General features: G+C 43.2%; 1 non-coding gene and 1 gene segment (V, D, J or C); one reads left to right on the forward strand and one right to left on the reverse strand.

The window, feature by feature from the left end:
- LOC148139481 (Ig heavy chain C region-like) overlaps positions 1-21,860 on the reverse strand; it is a 338,633-nt gene that overhangs the window by 44,768 nt on the left and 272,005 nt on the right.
- trnar-ucu (transfer RNA arginine (anticodon UCU)) lies at positions 11,822-11,913 on the forward strand. Its single transcript is given in 2 exon segments — positions 11,822-11,858; positions 11,878-11,913. It is a non-coding gene; the product is annotated as a tRNA-Arg (tRNA).

The following is a 21,860-nucleotide window of genomic DNA, read 5'->3' on the forward strand; positions in this document are numbered from 1 at the left end:
AGAGGAGTGGAGAAGGGTCATTCGTCCATCGTGAAGCGCACGATATGAGGCATACATCTATTCTCGTCCCGGTTAGAAGCAGTTACATTCTCCCTGTGATCTTAAATGACATAACAATGGTACTGAAGGTTGACCTGGTCACACTGTTGTATCCCCTTTGAGGAGCGTATTCTCATGTTCACATACAGAAGCAGTCACACAGGCACACTCCCCGACAGTGACAGTGTCCTCAGCATTCTCCCCACTCCATGTGCTTGACGTCTGTCAGTTTCTCCAGAGAAAGGCGGCTTGAAGTGGAAAACAAGGCACTTCGCCAGAAAATGTGCACCGTTGTGGTGAGCCGCGATATGAAATGGATACTGAGCTGAAATAATCGAACACGCTTCTCATGTGTAACTTTCAATAACACAAATCCCACCAAAATAAGCCGTCTGGCTCCTGGGGCCTGACAGGATAGCGCCCAGCAGACATTCCTCACAAAAAGCAACGGACCCACGGCAAAATCTAACACTTTCACGTCTCATCTTGTTCTATTTCTGCCTCTGTCACACCTCCACTTTCCCGTGAACATCCAGTCCCGATGTCAATGAGCTGTTTGATATAAACACAGGCACATCTAGAAAGTAATCTTTATCTAAAAAGCAGAGCCAGGGAATGTAAGCTGCAAGGGCTTGCTCTCGGCTGGTTAATGAGACATCACGGTCTCATCGTCCTGATTATCAGATAGAATGATTCCACAAATATGCACCGTAATAGTTATTACCAATTGAAATGTGCCAATGAATACCGTGACTGTCAGAACTATCGGGGAGAGTAGCTTCGACCTCTTCCTCACCTAGGGACATTTTGCAAAGAATGTCCTGTTACTTCACAAACTGACCACCTCGCAGGTGGCCATGGAAGTGTCTAGCACAAAAATGCCCTTTGGCCCACTAAGTCTGCGCCAGTCCAACACAATCCCCTGAACAGTTGTTATCTCATTTGGCGTCACTTTTGTCAGAGAGGCAAACGTATTCAGTCATGGAAGTGCACAATTAAATGGAGCTTACCCGCTTTGGTGTTTTCTGCCTTTTCTATCCTGACAGGCGGTTGGTTGCAGATTACTAACGTTCCTTGCCTGAGTTATACGCATTTCACCTTATCCTGCGATTTGAATTTGAAACAAGAATGCAGAGAACAAGCACTCTTCAAGTTCACTCTCGGCTCTCAATTACAGTCAGAAAATGCTTAACTGCATGAGGAATCCACAGTGGAATTAACGCCCATCGCGTCAACCACTTGGCCACAACTGCAGAAGCGCGCTACTAAACTCGTTTCAAGTTTATTTGTTTGAATTCAATCACCACAGTTTCGATTGGGTTAAATGTCAGGACATGTTTGGACAGTGTAAACAATCTCGATGGTTGAAATGGTCATTCATTTAAAAAGAAAGGGGGAGATTGCAGGAAAAACTAAACAGATCTGGCAGCATCTGGGGAGAGATAAACAGAGACAACGATTCGGAGCTTCTCCAGGAGTTTTTCAGAACTCCATTTTCTTTCACAGGTAATGTCATACCTGCCGAGTTCCTTGAGCAGTTTCGGTTTTTGTTTGAGAGTCCGGGTGTCCACAACCCTTCACGAGCCATTCAACAATACAGAAACGCATTCGTGTTTCCTCACTGAATTGGTTTCCGTTTGGCTACATATTACTGACCCTATTAAAAACCAGAAAGTGCACAGCAAAGGAGTCGGATGGATAAGAACAGCGAACGCTCCATGCGTGGGTACACCCTCTCGGTTAACAGCCAAACGAGAGGACCAATTGCTCCACAGAGGCTGGGGAGTCCCTTGTAGTAGGCCCCTTGCAGGATCTCCTAAAGCAGGCTGTTAGTGAATTCAAGCTTTTGCCTGTCCTTCGCAAAATGAAAATTGTCTTCAATTGTTTTGACGTTTCCAAAATTAATCGTGGAGCATTCATTGTGGACAATGGGAACAGTTTGATCTCACACTTTGCAGACACATCGATGTCACCGGGAACCAGCTCTCCTAAAACCGGAACCTTCTCCCTTCGAGCCTTTTGAGGAATATTTTTCTGAACTCGGTAAAACCCCGGAACTGTGCGGACAAAAAAAAAAACAGATTGTGTGAGAACAGCTGTCGCTCTGTTCCTGCGTCGTGGGAGAACAGCAACCTGTCAGTGAAGAGCCGAACGCACTGACTAACATCGCCACAGAGACTGTTGAGCCAATGGCTTCAATGATCCCCGAATGCAAGCTGCAGCCTGCTCCTCCCATATTGATAAACATCTTTAATTAGTATGTCGTTTCCGAAATAAATCCTGGGCAATTCACGGTGAAGACATGGGAATAGGCTGATCCCACCCTTTACTGTCACATGCATGACACCGGAAATCAGTTATCCTCCTACAGAGATCGCCTCATTTCCAGCCTTTCAGTGTCCTATCTGTTCCCGCATTTTCTAATTGCCCCGGAGCTGAGATGAGATTTGACTTTCTGACGTGCAGGAACAGAATCCTTCAATGTCACAGATCAATATAAGACCGGAGTACATCAGAGTCAAAACACCGGCCTCCGAAAGAACAGAAAGATTTCTAAACTGTCTCTGCCCAGCCAGCCAGTTCACCCTTCATTTTCCACTGAATCCGCGCCCCAAGGAATATCGAAAGATTCACAAAGCTCGACGCTGGGATTTCTGTTTTGCTTGCTGAAAGGTTTCCCACTTGACAATTGGCAACATTTTCCCAGAATCTATTCACAATCCTCTGCTTTGCACCATGTAGAGAGATAAATAAAACTCCTTTTGTGGAGAGATTCACGACTCTGGAAATGTTTTCTTTGAAGCGAGCTTCCTGTATGTCAAGAAATGAGCAGACCTGAGAACATATCGAGTTGTTGAGACGTTTTTCTGGAGTTGCAGAGATAATTCATCCAACAAGAAATCATTTACAATCAACTGTGAGTGAAACATGCTCGGTATTGATGAGAGATTGAATGCATATAAAGGATCCATTTTCATGAGCAGAGAGATTAATAATATGGCAATGGTCGAGTGAAAAAAGATGCACTTTTATTGCGCCTTTCAGCTCCACTCCAATCACAGGCACTGAAGCACCTGTGAAGCAGATGTGACATTGTCAGTAATAATGTGCCAATCAGGGCAGTTTGTTCAAACAGAGGTTAAAAAAGAAAACTCAGAACTGGCACTGGAGACAGCAGTGAGATTGTGTTTTACTTTAAAAGTTTGTTCTGTTCTACTTTATATCCAGAATAGTGAAGGACCGGAGATCCCAATCTCAGGGGAAGGGGTTACCCACATAAGAAATAAATGAGGAGGATGTTCTCACATTCAGAGGGTAGCAAGTATGTAGAAACATTTACAGCAGAGGCTATTCAAGACTGGGTGTATTCAAGGCTTCAATTATCTCTCTGTTAATAGCATGGAGAAAGGGGCAGTGTAAAATATGTCCAAATTTGCTGACAATACACACGCGTGGGAGAGAATGTTATGATGAGATCGTGGCAATATGAATAGGCATATAGATAGATTGGGTGAGTGGGCAAAAACTTGTCAGATGCAGTTACATGTCCGGATAATGAGGTCATGCTCGTTGGTCGGAAGATTCAAAAGACAGAATACCATTAAAATCGAGAGAAAGTAGAAGAAACGTGTGACACCGTGGAGTCTTATACACGGCACAAACAAAGTTTAGTATCTTATTATTTCCATGACAAAAAGGATGGCTCCCTTTATGATTGCTAACAATGAAAGAGATGATTTCCCAGGAAAGAAAAAAAATAACTGAAACTAATAGCCGAATCGAAAATTTAGAAAAGACTTGGATCGTTCCAATTGACGACGTTAATGTTTATGGTTCTCTAACATTTGTTTACAATGGGACTGGGTGTCGGAATTAGGGGAGCTGCGGAGTGGAAGTCAGATTACCCATGATTACTCTCATCCTTCATCTGTCTTCGTCATTTTGTACGTTTTATTTCGCATTTTGCTTCCTATGAGTGCCCTTGTAAACTGTACCCGCTGATGACTTATTTCCCTGGTTGTTCTTCATCACGACCCGAAAGAAATCAACATTCGTTTCTCCTGAATCTCGGTAATCTCTGATCAAATGTCACCAGCACCTCGACATTTTCCACGTCGGTCTGCCTTCTTGAAATATTAATTGATTTGTCACTGTGTTACTGTTGCACAAATCAAGAACAAATCAAACAGCACCAATAGCATCTAGGATGTAAACGCAGATAACTGCAGCCGCTCCCCAGAGCACTGCAAACTGTGCGATCACAGAAGCACACATTGAGCAGCCAGGAAACTCAAACAACAGAAACACTCTTTTGTGCTGTTTCTCAATCAGCAATCGAATTTTACATTTGTAATATCAACAGTTCCCTCACACAAGGAACTACCTAATGCTGCAGACGTTGGATAAAGTGTGGACTGTAGATACTGGAGATCAGAGTCAAGAGTGTGGTGCTGGAAAACACAGCAGATCAGGCAGCATCTGAGGAGTAGCAGAATCGACGTTTTGGCCGAATATCTGATGAAGTATCCATGTCAGAAACATCCATTCTCCTGCTTCTTGGATGTTGCTGTACTTTTCCAGAAACACATTCTCCATTGCTGCAGACTGTCAAACATTGCGAGATTCCAGCCACGGAATCAGCGACACTCAGTGTCATGAGTCAACTTACTGCGGACACCTGGCAGTGGTGTTTCATGTCAAGTTGATCTTCAAGAATGCGTATCGTGAGTTGTCTGTCCTGTATAACGTTTCCTGCAGTCACGACATGCAATATTTTTTATCCAAATTTGTCTTGCCTATGATGCGTATTTGGTCCATGTTTTGGTGAATTGTTGTCCAATATGTCTTTCGGTTTATGCTGTCTCATAACTCCGAGTGGTCAGAGGAGTCTGGCTGTACGTGTCGAGACATACTTTTACCTATAATTTAGAGAGCTTGGTTTGTTGGGTAATGGCATGTCCTCCTGGCGTTGGTTTTGACAATGAATCTGCGGGAATATCTATTGTTGCAAAATATTTCTGGAAGATCCACTAAACAACACAACCAGCTGTTCCAAGTCGCAATGCACAGCGATGACGAGGACAACAAATTCGACTGTGACAACACAAATACATTGGGGCCAGCTAAACAGAGTGAAGCCAGAGAATTTCTAGAATGACGAGACTCATCCAATGACTCCATTAAAAAACAACTTGATCTGGACTCAACATATTGGGACATGTAAAGTAACGACAAGAAACAGCAATTGAATGCAGTGGGAAATAAATCAAATCAATTCGAAACGCTGCAGGACAGCAGAGCTTCACATGAGTTTCATCTGCCTTGAAGATATCACCGAGAAAGGGGAGGAAACGGCCGCAAACCAACTTCCCAAAACCATCGAACTTCCCCACACCATCTGCATCCTTCACCTGAACAACAGATTTTTACACAAACCTTGAAACCCTGAAACAGTCAGAGCCGCCCAGCGGGAAAATGAACACTGGCATCCCACGTGACAACTGAGGTTACCAAACGCCACCAGGTGGATGTCAGAGCTAACTGAGCCTGCAAGCTACTTGCGCATGTTCTTGTCAATCACACCTGCTTGATTATCCTCATCCCATTTTCCATCATTTAACGTTCTATGCCTTAAGCATTACAAATTCACAGTTAAGTATCTCTGAAGATTATTAGAATTTCTGCCGCTCTGACTCATAGGGACAATGATGTCCAGATTCCAATGACTCGCAAGCTGATAAAGATTTTTTTATGTAGAGCTACTCGAACGTTTATGACTCTTATCTTAAATCTATGATTAATTGATCCATCCATCATCGAGAAATCTTTCGTTAAGTGTACCCAATCCATGCCCCTCATTATTTCCTACATCTCAATACTGTCTCCTCTCAATCTCTCCTGCTCTCACAAAAGCAAAGCCAGTCTGTCGAAACTCTTTCATAGCTGAAGTTCTTCAATCCAGACAATATATTGGCAAATCACTTCTGCACCATTTCCACAGCTGTCATATCGCTTCTTTTATGTGAATTGCAGAATTATACATAACACTCTAACGAGAGACGAATAAAGACTAGAAATAAATGTGGGGAATTCGCAAACGTTGGTCTTTTCCAATAAAGTCTCTTTTCCTTGATACTGTTCTGCGTCCTTTTCATGAATCCAGTGCTCCAATGATATCTGGTCCATGCAAATCAAACACTTTACATGAGGATTGATAACCCAACCACATTATCTGATTGCTTAAAGCTCCTCATGGTGGTATTGGTGCAAGTTCACCTAACAAGAGTGACAGCTGCAGCACTAACTTAACGGTGTCAATGTGAAAGTGAATGTTACTTTGTGCAATGCCCCAGTGGCATGTGAGGAAGGATAGAATGGAAAAATAGTGATCGAGAAAGGGAGAGATGTCTCCGAGATTAGGTGCAGATAAAGTTTGAAGCAAGAAAATCATCACCTTCGAGAGAATTTAACCTTAAAAATTGATTTCTTCCTTTCTGCGTTTGATTTGCAAGGGTTATGTGGAGTAACATGGAACAAATGCGCATTACTGATACTCGGATTTGAATGGAGGTTGCTTCGGCCACAATGCAGAGGATGAGCCACTATACGATCACGTGAAAAAATAACCAACAGTAAAAGCAATAAATGCAATGGCTAAGATTGGCGAGGAACAGCACCACACGCACAAGAGGATAACCTACTGAGATTGGGTTGTATCGTCATCTTCGATGTCCTCAGTGGCTGTGGAGAATCCACCATTGAGAATGTTGAAGACTGATTTCGATATTTCTCGAGAAAAGATGAAATGTACAGGCTTAGCAAACAAATTGTTGAAATGTTGGTTTAAATAACAACGAAGTTTCTCATCGTTACTTTACCAGTGCCTCGAGATAAGGTTGTAACGACGGTTGCCCACTTCAATCACACTGGCTTCCAGGTCTGGAATCACAGAACTTTAGCGACGCAGTGGCGAAGATCCGATCGGAATTTGAGAGCGGAATGAACGCGTGAATTTTTACTCTTTCTGCCAGTGACCAAGTCCGTGAGCATGCAGTTCTTCTATGAAGGCAGAGAGGCGCGTGAAACGCCCAAGATGGGAGCTCCAAACTAGGCTGGAGCAACTGGAATAGAGAGCAGTGGGAGAAAAGGCTGGGAGTTCTAACCTTATCTGGATACACTTCACTTGACATGGCGCAGTAACCTTTGGGTTGATGGAAAGTATCTTGAGCCATTTTAATCTGAAATGAAACAGTTTTTGACAGCATACATTTTTGTGGATTGAGGGAGGATCTGCCCCAGGGAATTGTGACAATTATAAATAAACATTTCGCAAAGACTGAACTCGTCTAGGTGTATCTGTGCATTGTGAAATGGGCTAAATATCAGTGCACTCTGACATTTCTCATATTCTGACTTTGCAGTCGGTTAATTTTCTGGAAGGAATTTTAAAAATATTTTTTGTGTTATTCAATTTCCTGCTAGCTTGTTCTGGTCTGGTCATTGATGTAACATGAACAATCGAACATTAATATGATTTTGGGATTCGGTTCGACGTTCCCTCGAATTACGGAAGAACAACAGGACAGCAAAGGTGAAATTTATCAGAACAGCAGTGATCAAATTGAATGAATGGGCAGACAGAGGATGAAAGGAAGCTTCATGGGGATAAAGGTATTTTCTTTGCCAATGAAACTACCCGCATCACAAAGTGTCTCACCTGGACTGACAGAAATGAAGTTTATAAGTCCTTATAAACTTGAGGTGGGGAGAATGTAAACACAGCCAGCTCCAAAAAAAACACAGAAACATTTGTTCTTTTCTGAACCTCAGTCCCGGACTGACTAAGATGACCTTTGGAAAATTATTTTGCACAATGTCCGAAGAGGACTTACAGATTCGACCACGGAAACCAAATTAAATATCAAGATCAAATCATACCACTTTATTCGCTACATCCCCCCTTTTGACTCATGATCCTCACTGTGTGTTAATTGGCATGGAATGGGAATAATGATCGCGTTGACAGGGTTTACCAATGGGGCCACACCACACCCATTCCCTCATTCTGCACCCTGCCATTGTCCATTCACGCTTGTCCTTCGGCGTGGCCTGCGACTCGACCTCCCATAAGTCTGCTTTAGATTACAAATAATTGACATACACATGTCAACTGACCACTTGGCGGCTGCTGGGCTGCTGTCCTTCCCAGTGAGTTTGCATTCGCATTGCCTTGAGAAAGGGAATCGTACTTTTTCGTGTGGGCTTCACATTTACAGACAACGAATGATTTAGGCGGTAGGACCGCTTCCAGGAGGTCAGAAGTCAGGCCACGGTGTATTTTGGGCTTTCCAGTGTAGGTCAAGAAGCCCCTGTGTTTCCACAGAGTTCCACAATTATGTACAACCCCGAATGCATATCTGCTGTCTGTGTAAATATTCACTATCATTCACTCAGCCAATTGACATGCCTCAGTGAAGGCAATCAGCTTTGCTGCTTGAGCTGACAGATGACAAGGGAGTGATTCCGCTTTGACTATCTCGTGGGTAGTTACTACAGCATACTAAACACAATTCTGGCCTGTCCGTTTGCCCCTGAATGCGGACCCATTCACCAAAAAACGCAATATCCTGATTCTGAGTTTGTGAATCCTGCACGCCTGGTCTTGGTGAGTTACAGCGACACAGTCATGTGGGTCTCTGTCTCCTGTTGTGGCGAGAAGGCCAGCAGCATTACGGACGTTACATCTCGTTATTGTAATGTTAGACATCTCAAATAGTACAGTATTGTTTCTGAGCCAACGTGCTGCAGACATGTGTGCTGTGTTTTGCTCGGAAAAGAGTAAGGATGCATGTGGGACCAGGAGGGTTAATTCTCCAAAGCCGACTGTGTCCCAGGACGCTACAAGAAACTTTTTAAGCTGCAAACACGGCTTGCAGGCATATCGGCAAACCTGCCGCTACGGGGTCTAGGTTTAGCCAAAATGTAAGCTACCTGCCTCAATTTTCCCACATTCTCCAGCATCAGCTCAGATGTCATGCATCTACCGTTTGTACAAAAGGCTTGTTTGGATTCGGACCCCCAGTGTAGGTGTGGTTTGGAGCGCCTGTTTAATTCAACTGCAACGGTCTCTGGTTCTGAAACTCTAAGCCATTGGAAATTTCATTTGGGGCGCCTCAAGGGTTGTGTAATGTGGGATAAAAAATCGACAGTAGGAGTGCAAGACCAAAAAGAATAGCAATTGTTACTTCGTGTGAGGCTTTGGAATTTGCTGGATTGCTTGAACTTTGTCTTGACCAATGCCCTTCCCTTGTTCAGACAAGAAATGACCAAAGAACTTCACCTGTTGTTGCACAAATTATAGATTTGCGAAACAAGCTTTATGCCCATTCCTGGCGAGATGGCAGAGCGACACAAGCGTATCTTTCTCACATTGTTCCTCTGTTGGTGCTGCTATTAAGCATTCGTCTACATACTGCAGAAGCGCTGACCTCGGGGTTAAAACAAAAATCCCCAGACTCCAGCATCGAGCCTCATTAATTATGGTGGGGGACTCACAGTCATCTTGACAAAGTCGCTTGAATGTATATGATTTGCCTTTGAGTGGAAAAGTGAACCAGAATTGACTTTCTGGGTGTACCGGTACACTAAAGAAGACATTTGATAAATCCATAGCAGAGAACCATTTACTGTCAGGTGGAATTCGAACTCACATAGCACAAGGATTAGGAACATTTGGGGCGGGCGGAACAACAGCATAATTGACTTCCTGCAGGTCTTGAAAAAAGCTCCGTTTCCCCGATTCACCTGGAATGTTTGCCTTTTTGACCAGAAAAATGGGGGCTCTCACCAGTGATTATCCACAGGGAATTATCACTCAAGCTTTCAGGAGGGATGCAAAGTAGTAACCTTTGGCAGCCTCGTGTTTTAACGGGTCTCGTGCTCTGCATGGACAATACTCAGACTTCCGGGCTATCCTTATGGGTTCACAGCTTCCTATGAACCACACATCACGTTTGCCTTTTGCCCTGCACTCAGTAGGGACCCTTCTTAATCTTGGGTCCGAGACATCTACCATACCTAATCGCCAGGCTACCCTCTTGGCGGGGGTTACCTGGACTGCTCTATCTGCCTGAGTTAGCCAATTTAGTTTCTTCATATCTGTCCTTATGTGTGCATTGAATCAGGTACGCACATCGTCGCTGAAAACACAATCTTTCGTTTTTTTGGGCCTGCAGTATGCATCGTCTCAAATCCTGCCGCCTCTCGCTGGATGCCTTCGCCAATGGTACGTGAGGAAAGGTGTCTTCCACATCAAAAGGATTTTCTTTTCTCATTCCTTGACTGTTTGTCCCTGGTACGGTAGTTTACTGGCCTTGTATGTCTGCTATTATTTCGGTTTAACTTTACATTTTTTTCTGTCTGTCTGCAACACATGCCTCTGCAAAGTCAGGTAATTACTTATTTGTTTCCCTGTGCTTTTATTGGATTCAAAATAAATATTAATTTACCATTACAATGGGCATCACATTACTTTACAGGTTGCAGCAACAGCGAGGGCCGAAGTGCCTGTACTGCATTGTAACGTTCGATGTTGTCAGTTACATTTCCTGCTGGTTTCAGATATCTCTCCTCACTCTGGAAGCTCCCGGTCGCATGTTCCAGAGATTTCTCTGCACTTCAGTTAATCGAGGCAACTGTGTTTCCTGCTCAGAATGTGATCTCTCTCCAATGGAGAGAGGAAAATAAAGTCGGTGACAAAGCTGAGATCACTTACGTTCTGTCCAGAATCAACAAAAACTATCCCGATCTTCCAGTCTCCGTAACTTCAACATTACACTGTGTTCACACCCTTCAGGCTCTCTGCTTGTATTCCTGATGAAGGGCTGTTGCCTGAAATGTCGATTTCACTGCTCCTCGGATGCTGCCTGAACTGTTGTGCTTTTCCAGCACCACTCAAATCTAGACACTGTGTTCCCAGGCCATCATTTCAGTCTCTGGTCTGCTGCAGTGCTCCTTCAAGACACAACACAAGCTGGAAGACACGCAACTCATTTTCTACCGACAGACCATGAAAACTTTAGGACCCAACATCAAGTTCAATCATTTTAGAAACCGTCCGCCGTTTTACACATTCTTCACCCACCCTCCCTTCCCATTAGTTCTGAAGACGGATCATTGGACTCGAAGCATTAACTTTCCTTCCTCATCAGAGATAGACAAGAGCTGCTGATTTTGTTCAGACCTTTTGGCTTTTCTTCTGAGAACTTTGTTTTTCTCTTGTCATCGCCAGATACTGGAAGCGTCTGAATGCAGGAGGAGAATTTCACAGGAGGTGAAAAGAATGGCAAGATTATGAACACTCCCATTCTGAAGGTACGTGAGCTAGGCTGGGGATGTTACTCTAAGCGCAGAGAAGGCTGAATAAGAAACCGATTAACGTGCTCATTTTATGAAGAGGATAGATATGTGTGACAGGGATAAGCCTGTATTGGGAATGAACAGAGTAACATAAATGAAAGACAGGAGACAAGGAGGAGATTTAGGAAGAATACTTTCACCTGTAGAGTATTGATTATCTGGAAATCATTATCTGAACATGTGGTAAAGGTAAGTGTCATGAGAACGTTTCAGCAGTCTGTAGCCGAACACTTGATGAGCCAGAGCACTAGTGGATAAGGACCAGGTACCAGAAAGTGTGACGAGGACAGACAGGTGCGAGATGGGTGTCCTGAATGCAATGCGTCAAAGGCAAACCTGTGTGCTTAAAGGTAACAGAAGGCGCGGCTCTGTGGCGCAATGGAAAGCGCGTTGGACTTCTACATTTCTATTCAGGTTGCTATTCAAAGGTTGTGGGTTCGAATCCCATCAGGGTCGTGTTTTAATTTATGTTTTGCAAAGTGGTCAGAGCAGACTCGGCTGTTCATCTGCAAAACCAGTAATATTCGTGCATAAACCTAACTGTCTCGAAACGGAACATTTTCCTCCCACAGATTTACATTATCGATGTCTATTTATGATAGAGATCGATAAATACCTGTTAGCCAGTACGATGTTGTGGGTGGGCTGGAAAAAGACATAAAATTGTTGTGTGAGCCATGATGATATCAAATTACGTGGCAGGACAGGATCGGTGTTAAGAATGGCCTCCTTCTGCTCCTTTGTGTCTGTGCCATTTCTGGCCAAGGTTTTTAAATAATCACAATGAGGACAATATGAATTAAACGCCAAATAATATTTTGGTCTCATCTCCACTTCGCTTCCCTCCCGGCTGGAAAAGACAGCTCTTGTTTCAGTTTTACATCAGACAGCGGAGGATTCTCACAATTTCCCCTTCAGGCTGAATGTTCCTTCACATAGGTTTCCAAGTGGACACATGGCGCAAGCAATTGCATGGATGCTGGGGATTCAGGGGCAGATTTCCCCTTTGCTGGGCTGGAATTCTGGCCAAGGTAATGAACTTGAATTTCTGACATTTGAATCTTACTCTGGATTCTTGCGACTTTACGAATTAAACTGAATTTAATTTGCCCTTGCAGAACATTATTCAATCTTCACTGTGCATAAAAACCATGCCACATTCTCGTGCATGTCGGATGCTGAACATTGTTGATGTTGTGTGCAGTGTGGGTTGATGTCTCAAATGTACATGCCAAAGGAAGTTGGTGAAATATCAGTGAATCGAATTGTCTGACGATTTGCAGCCGATAGAAGGAAAATCCCAGTACAATGGCCACATAACATTGCCTGTGAACAACGCAGGAAGACACGGTAAATGTATGCAGTATTCAATAAAACCGATTTTCACCACATTTATCTATGACATTTTCCTGGAGCTGATGCTTCATAATCGATGATCCATTATCAGTATAACCACCTCTGCACTGCGTTTCATTTCAGATACACAGAAAAAAAAGAGTAATTGGGTTGAGGGGCCTAGTGGTAAGATCAGGAGCCGTTCGTCACAATTAGACGGCAGGTCCAGTGGTGCAGTTAGTTAGCTTTCTGTACTTGCATGACAGAATGGCAGCACATGAACTGCAAAAGTTGTGCATTGGATTCTCGCCAGGTGTTTGTTTTACTGATACTGACCAGAGATGATTGCAACTTCAAGCTGAAGAACAGTTTAAACCCGGAATATGGCATTGCAATAAAGTGCTTTTGGCACTCATGTTGCACCGACCTGTAAGACTCATCTGAAGTCCATCTGACCAGCATTTTGTCATTATAAGCCATAAGTTTATCCAATGATCATTTAATTGCCCTGAAGGTTGGTGAGTCTACGACTGTTGAAGACAAGGCGTTCTGCACCCTTACTACACTCTGAGAAAGGCATCTACCTCGGCATCTATCACCCTCAAATTACATCGATATGCCCTTGTGCCAACCATCACCATTTGAAGAAAATGCCTTCACTGTCCACCTTACGGCAAACTCTGATCATCTTTTATGTCTCTATTAATTCACTTCTCAAACTTCTTATCTCTATCAAAAACAGCCTCAAGTCTCTCAGCCTTTCTTCGTAAGACCTTCCCTTTACAGAAGGCAACATCCTAGGAAAACTCGTCTGCAACCTTTCCAATGCTTTCACATCCATCCTATAACGTGGCGACCAGAACCGCACGCACATCGACAAGTTTGGCCATGCCAGACAAATGTCTGGAGCTGCAAAGTGATCGTCTGGCCCTGAAACTAAATCCCTCTCCCAATAAAAAACACTGTGCTCACTGCAAACAAATCCATCTACGTTTGTGTGAACTTTCAGAGTTTTATGTACATGGACGCCGAGATCGCTCTGGTCATCTAAGCTTCCAAGAATATTACAATTAGCCCAGAACGTTGTATTCTTGTTGCTCATTCCAAAGTAAATCACCTCACACTTTTCCACAATAACCTCCATATGCCAACTCTGAGCCCCGACTTCAGATTATTCATGTCCGTCTGTAACCTGCAGCAGAATTCGGCACTGTTGACAACTCCATCGATTTAGTGTGTTCTGCGAATTTACTCATCCATCATCCCATGCCCGAACCCAGGTCATTTATAAAGGTGACAAACAGCAGTGGACCCAAAAAGGAACCTTGTGGTACACCATGAGTAACTGAACTCCAGGATGAATATTTTCCATTAACTGCCACACTCTGTGTTCTTTCAGCGAGCCAATTACTGATCTTAACCGCTAAATCACCGTCAATCCCATGTCTCTGTATTTTATGCAACAGCCGACCGTGCCTTCGTGAAAACCATATCCACCATGTTAACCACTTTACTCCCATCCACCTGTTTGTTGACCTTTTCAAAAACCTCAATAAAGTTTGTGAGGCACAACCTGCTATTCACAAAATCGTGTTGACTGTTGCGAATCAACTTGTTCCTTCTTCGGTGATCATAAATCATATCTCTAATAATCTTTCCCAGAAGTTCACCTACAAGGAAATATGACGACTGTTCTATAATTACCAGCGTTCTCCCTGCTCCCCTTCTTGAAGAAGGAGACAATATTTGCTGAACTCGATTCTTCTCGCACTAATCACATCGACACTGACGAAATAAAGTTGGAAGTCAAAAGTTCTGCAATCTCCTCCCACGATTCCCAGAGAATCCTAGCATACATCCCATCAAGCCAAGAGGACAAATCTATTTTCAGGCTTTCAAGAATTGCTAACACTCGTATTTATGAATGTCAATTTCATTTATTCTAACAGATTGCATCTCAAAATTCTCTTCGACAACATTGTCTTTTTCATTTGAGATATGATGAAAAATATACATTCAGCGCCTCTCCTATCCTCGGACTCCATTGACGACTTCCTACTGCTGTTCTTGACAGGCCCGAATCATATGCCAGCTATTCTTTTATTCCTGAACTGACAAGAGAAAGCTTCAGGGTTTTAAATGACCCTGCGAGCTAAAGATTTTTTATGTCCCCTCTTCGCTCTGAGTAGCTCTCTCTTTTGGCCCTTCCTTGCTAGATTTTAATTTTCAAGTGCCCTAACTCAGCCTACATATTTCATGTTTCGACGCACTGCCTTCTCCCTTTTGACAAGAAATTCAACTTTTTGAGTAAAAATTGCTCCCTGTCTCAACCTCATATTCCCTGCATGACGCACACATACTTATCAAGGACATGCATGAGCGCTTCCCTGAACATGCTCCATATTTCAAATGTGCAAAACCCCTGCGTTTGCTTTCCCATCTGGTGCATTCTAACTCTTGCCTGAGCGCATCATACTGGCCTTTCTCCAAGCGGAACCACTTGCTCTGCTATATATATATATATATATATATATATATATATATAAAATATTTGGAAAGTTAAACTTCCCCACTACAACTACCCTGTTACTTCCGTTCCTATCCAGAATCATCTTTGCAATCTTTTCCTCCATATCTCTAGAACATTTTGGTGGTGACCTCTACTTGCCTGATTTTAATCTCAGAATATTCCAGTTCAGCAGATTGAGTCGGGTCCTCACCAAATATCCTTTCTGCTACCATAGTACTGTCTTTGACTAAAAACGCCACATCTCCCCCTCTGTAACGACTTTCCTGCTCTTACTGAAAAAGACGAAACTGAGGTGCAAGGAACAACCATTCCTTTCAGTGCTCCATTATGTCACTGAAATGGCCACAATATTGAAGCCCCAGTCAACAACCCATGACACCTCCGTTATATCAGATGCTCCTAGCGGTGAAGTAGATACAATTCAAATCAACTTCATCCTTGCCAACATTCAGTTGCAAACCCGAAAATCTGTTTATGTCCTAACCACTCAAAACTTCCTGCAAACTGCAGCTAAAATTTAGGTTCGCACTCTGCTGCTGAATTCGTTTAAACCCTCCTGAGGAGTTTTAGAAATTTATCCACTCAGGATATTGGTACCCTTCCGGTTCAGGTAAAGACCATCCTGTTTGTTGAGGTCCAACCGACTCCAAAATATGCCCCAACTATCCAGATATCAAAATCCCGATCATCCGCACCGTCCTTACAACCACGTGTTCATCTGCTCTCTCTCTGTTCTTTCCCTCACTATAACTTGGCATGTGTAAACCATCAGAGAGAACAAATCTGTTTGATCTCGATCTAAGATATCACCTGGATCCCTGAGTTTCTTCCATGCATCCACATCACTTTTATTATATATGTTGTTAGTGTGTTTGTGAAACATGACCTCGGGCTGCTCCCCGTCCCCCTGAAGTATCTTGAAAACACGCTGCGAGACATCACAAACCCTGGTAACTTGGAGGTATCACATCAATCATGAGCCTGCCCTGTACCCACAGAAACTGCAATCTGTCCCCCTCACTATGAAGTACTCAATAACTATTGCTCTCCTCCACTTTCCCCTACCCTTCTGATCACAGGGACGAACACTGTGCCAGAGATCTGTACCCCATGGTTTACCCCTCGTAGCTCATCCCATACAAACACACACACACACACACACGCGTAAGTGTGTGTGTGTGTGTGTGTGTGTGAATTCAGAATATTTGGAATGGATGGTCGGCCATTTGAATGTTCTTCCCGTCGAATGTGCGAGCTCTTTGTATGTACATATATATAAATGTGTGTCCGCATGCATGTATGTGTGTATGTGTGCATATATATTTAAAAGTTGCAAAAGAACATTGAGTAAAACAGCATTTATTCAAAAAAAATCTGATTTTGTGGAGTGTTCTCTCCTTGGGAAATACCTCAGTCACTTAAGACCAGCCATAAAGACCCCCTGAGTGAATATCTATTACTCACTAGAGATACAGAGGTGATTTTTGAAGTCGATGACGTTTCTCATGTCGCTGAGCCTGCGCTGTGTTAAATTCCCGAAAGGAGGTTTAGCTCGCTTCATATTACTAATTTTGCTGCAAACTTGCACATTCCATAAAAACAATCCAAAAATTATTAGGTTTATCTCATTGGACATTTTGCCTGTTATCAGAAAAACTGGAATAGAAATGACAAATATGTATTTAAGTACTGCTGTGAAGATTACAGAATTCAAACAGAAATTTTTTCGTGTCTTGTCACTAGATATGGTTGGGCGAGATGAGTGAGCAGCAAATGAACTCACTCCCTTCTCTGTGATTGCAGCCAAATTTTCCAATGCAACAGATGAAAGAACAAAGGTGCATTACACCGGCAGGTCAGTTCCAACTCACGATAGAAAACTTTCACTTTGATGTTCGCCATCTTCTAAAGTATTAGCTTTGTGGGGAGATCAGGATCCTGAAGGTATGCTGAGATATTGCGAGAATTATTCCCACACTGTTGGCATCACTTTATATCATAAACCAGTAATGCAGCGGACTGAGCTAACCGGCTTCCATTTAATGCTGAGCTAACACACAGAGCTCAGTTCTTTTACAATTTATAGAATTTCATGTGGAACAAGCTGCTAATCCTTTCCTCACAATCCGCTCATTATATACTTAGTCGTGCTCAGTTGCGGGTGTTATGAGGTTTCTTTCCAATAAACGTTAACCAATTAGAGAGTGTGCACCGAACGCGTACCCATAATGGTCGCCCAGATTCCCTGTCCCCGTGAAATTCATTCCTTGTGTGTCTGCACGTGTCTTCACAAATATATTAGAATCAGCTTCTGAGTATTTTTTTTCCTGAGAAAACGTAAACATTTTCGGTTCAATAGCTGTAGAAGGAAAAAGATTGCGAGCTCCAAACTTCTCTTTATCATTCATCGCTGGCTTTGAAGTTCTATAGCCTTGAAATAGATCCATCTGAATGAGGGCATTTCCCCCCTATTTACTCTCGCTAAATTCACATCGCCTAAAAACCTTCTATACGGACACAGCTCAGTTTTTCCTGGTGTCACGCCTCATGATCTATTCATCTTTTGCACCATTCCATGAAACCCCGCTTTGTCTTTTCAAATGGCATTTTCCCCCACTACATCGTTGGCTTCCTTTCCATTATTCTGTTTCCAACTAAACGCTGTCCATTCTTCCTGACGTCTTTTCATTCCAGTCATCGCCATCCATGTCTTTTATCATCTCTTTATGTCCCAGTATAGTCCATGTTAAGAAAGGATGCTGCGGTCAGAACAACACATGAAAATCCGCTCTAATGCTGTATACGACCATTACCAATGTACGGAAAATGGAGGTAGTTCAGTCAAAAGTGAATCCGTTGGTTGTTGCAGAATGGATCAATCACTGATTGGGTCATGACTGTTTTTCCTCACTTTTCTCCTCTGTCTGAACATTTGCTAAAGCAACACAATAAGGGAACATGGAATACCTACAGTTCAGAAACTGACAAATCGATGCAACAAATGAACACCTTTCCTCCAGGGATTAACCCTCACAGAACAATTCCTTACTCTTTTTCTCTTCATTTTCTCCTGAATAAAGCACCTTACTGTCAGTCGACCCAGTTGTAGGCAAATCATATCTCTGGCGCTGTGAGGCAGCAGTGATAACCAGTGAGCCATCTTGCGGCACTGTACAATATTGCAAGGCACATGTGGACGCGTTTGAAATGTGATTCCTGTCAAAGATGCTCTACTTTTGATATTGCCCGTATCAGGAACAATAAATCCAGATTCCCTGACCAAGAAATTAACTCAAACCACAGCGGTGAAAGCGCTGTATGGTAACCACTCGTCGACCAGGAAGGACGGCATGTACAATTGCGTCTTCTCTGAACAGCATAGGTTTCTTTTCCTGCGATGAGAAATTCCTTCCAAGAAAGAGTATTCGTGAAACCGTGCTTTTACAGCACAGATTAATACATTATGTCAGTGCCAGTAGTCAAAAATCCAAATATTCTCGTTTCCAGTTTCCACTAATTGGCCCATAGCCTGACATCTGAAGTATTCATCTGAATGTGACTTTCCCTGCAAAGTTTTAATCTCAAATGCACCAGCGAATGAGACTGATGTCAGATACCGTCAAAGTTGTTCATGAACTGTGGGAGAACTGAACCTCATTTTGACCCATAGAGGGAACAATACAGACACATCTTTTGAAAGTGACAAAGGCCTCAAGAGAGCCCAACTTCCATGAAATGTAGAATTGACCCGGTTGGCCTCTTTTTTCTTCACTACAAGCTTTAAAATCCGATTGTGTTTACATTATCAGAGGGGTAAACAGGCAGGAGGCTGTCCTTCAACGACTGCCCCAATCGTGAATAATTGGTACCCGCTAATTGTTGACTTCTCCACCTTTGAGGTAGCCTGGCTAGCTGTGCTCTTCAAGCCTACTACTTGTTTAATTTGAATTCCAGCAGATTCCTGTCTCTACATACGGAATGGAAGCATTCAGCCGCATCCCTGTACGTATTCGTCCTCCACTGTTTCACCGTCACGTTACTGCTTCTAATGAGTCATGTTGTTCTTCCTGCCAAACGAAGGCATTCTTCGCATCAGAAGCTTGTCATCCTCATGTTTCTCGAAGGAAAAATACGGATGTGGAATTCTAAATTGAAACAGATGCGGCCTGGTCTGCGTAAAAATAACTTCCTGCTGTTACTTCAAAAATAATTCCTAACAACATAGAGAACGCACCTTCCGATGCCTGCTGCAATAGTTGCAAGAAAATGCAGTAAGGCATTCAAGGTTACAACCCCGGGTTTACATAACCAGTGCTTGAATCACTGAGCTATGGAAGCACTAACACAGGCGCCGTTTTGCGACTGACAAAAGACGATGACCTCTAGCAGAAAAACTTTGGTGATCTCAATTTTGTTTTACAAGCTTCGTTTTGAGTGACAAAATACGACTTGAAACCCACTTCTTTGATCACTTGTTGGATATAACAGTTTGTCAGCTTCCAAATGTCTCATAATGAGACAGGGATCAACATTTGTTGAAACTCCATCAGAGTAAAAGCTTTGAATTATTTTTTATATAAAAGACACGATGTAGTATTGATATCAATAAATTGCCCTGATTTTAGCATGTATAACAGTTTTTTTTCTTAACTACTTGGTGAGTAATTCCTTTCCTATAGCCTGGTGCGATTTACGTCGCTTCAAGTTTTCATAATTTCTTACCTTGGCAGCTGTCGTTTAGGCACCAAACGTGAAACAGTTCAAATCGAACATACTCCGGAGTTTGGAATTCGAGGGAATGCAGATATCTGAGAGAACACTTTAAAACATAATCTTGGCTGCTGTGTCCGCTGGCTGGGTTGGTATACTATTGACAATCTCTATTTGCTCTTGAGTGGCCTGGAAGATATGACAGTGATAGATAGAGGGAAGACAGTCAAGAGATTTGTAGACAATGATGAAAACGTTGAAATTTCGCTGCCCAGTGAACGGTGAGTAACCCTTGTTGAGAGTATTCCCACATGCAGGAGAGGTTTTGGAAGACCTCAGGATTACATCATTGGGTGAATAACCTGCAACTCCTTCCCTTCCACCATGTGTGAGCCCTTGTGGAAAGACAAAGCTGCGAAGGCCGCAGTGCACGTTTGGGAAAATATGCGTTTGTAAAATTGCCATTCAGGTAATGCACAATGAAACAGTGAACAGAATGCAAGTACGCCCTTGAATAGAAGCAGAGGGAGTTAGACCATAGAACATAGAACATAGAACATTACAGCGCAGTACAGACCCTTCGGCACTCGATGTTGCGCCGACCTGTCATACCAATCTGAAGCCCATCTTACCTACACTATTCCATGTTGGTCCATATGCTTGTCCAATGACGACTTAAATGTACTTAAAGTTGGCGAATCAACTACCACTGCAGGCAAAGCATTCCATACCGTTACTACTCTCTGAGTAAAGAAACTACGTCTGACATCTGTCCTATATCTATCACCCTTCAATTTGAAGCAATGCCCCCTCGTGCTGGTCGTCACCATTCTTGGAAGAAGGATCTCCCTGTTCACCGTATCTAACCCTCTGATTATGTTATATGTTTCTATTAAGTCACTTCTCAACCTTCTTCTCTGTAACGAAAACAACCACAAGTCCCTCAGCCTTTCCTCGTAAGACTTTCCTCCTTACCAGGCAACATCCGAGTAAATCTCCTCTGCACCTTTTCCAAAGCTTCAACATCCTTCTTATAATGCGGTGACCAGAACGGTACACAATATTCCAAGTGCGGCCGCACTAGGGTTTTGTACAGCTGTCGCATAACCTCATGGTTCCAGAAGTCGATTCCTCTATTAATAAAAGCTAAAACACTGTATGCCTTCTTAACAACCCTGTCCACCTGGGTGGCAAAGTTCAAGGATCTCTGTACCTGAACACCGAGATCTCTCTGCACATCTACACTACCCGGAAACTTTCTGCAACTGTAATACTGTCCTTGACCAACAATGCTACACCCCCCCCCCCCCACACCCCTCTTTTACATTCTTCTCTGTTCTTACTGAAACATCTAAATCCTGGATCCTGCAACACCCACTTCTGACCCTGTTCTATTCGGGTCTACGGAATGGCCATAAAAATGAATTCCCAGGTACCAACCCATGCTGCAAGTTCAACCACCTTATTCCGGATGCTCCTGGCGTTGAAGTAGATACACTCCAAACCAACTTATTTCTTGCCGGTGTCATCTTGCGTTCATATAACTTGATTTTGTACCTCCCTACACTCAACCTTTTCTTTACTTGAACTACAATTTTGGTTCCCATCTCCCTGCTGGACTAGTTTAAACACACCCCAATCGCCTTAGCGAATATCCCCCCAGGATATTGGTAACCCTCTGATTCAGATGAAGACCATCCAGCTTTTAGAGGTCCCACCTACCCCAGAAAGAGCCCCAATTATCCAAGAATCCAAAACCCTCCCTCCTGCACCATCCCTGTGGCCACATGTTCAACTACTCTCTCTCCCTATTCCTTGCCACACTAGC

Source organism: Chiloscyllium plagiosum, unplaced genomic scaffold, assembly GCF_037043375.1.
Source record: "Chiloscyllium plagiosum isolate Xiang-an unplaced genomic scaffold, Cpla_swu_hap1 HiC_scaffold_38, whole genome shotgun sequence".
NCBI lineage: Eukaryota > Metazoa > Chordata > Chondrichthyes > Orectolobiformes > Hemiscylliidae > Chiloscyllium > Chiloscyllium plagiosum.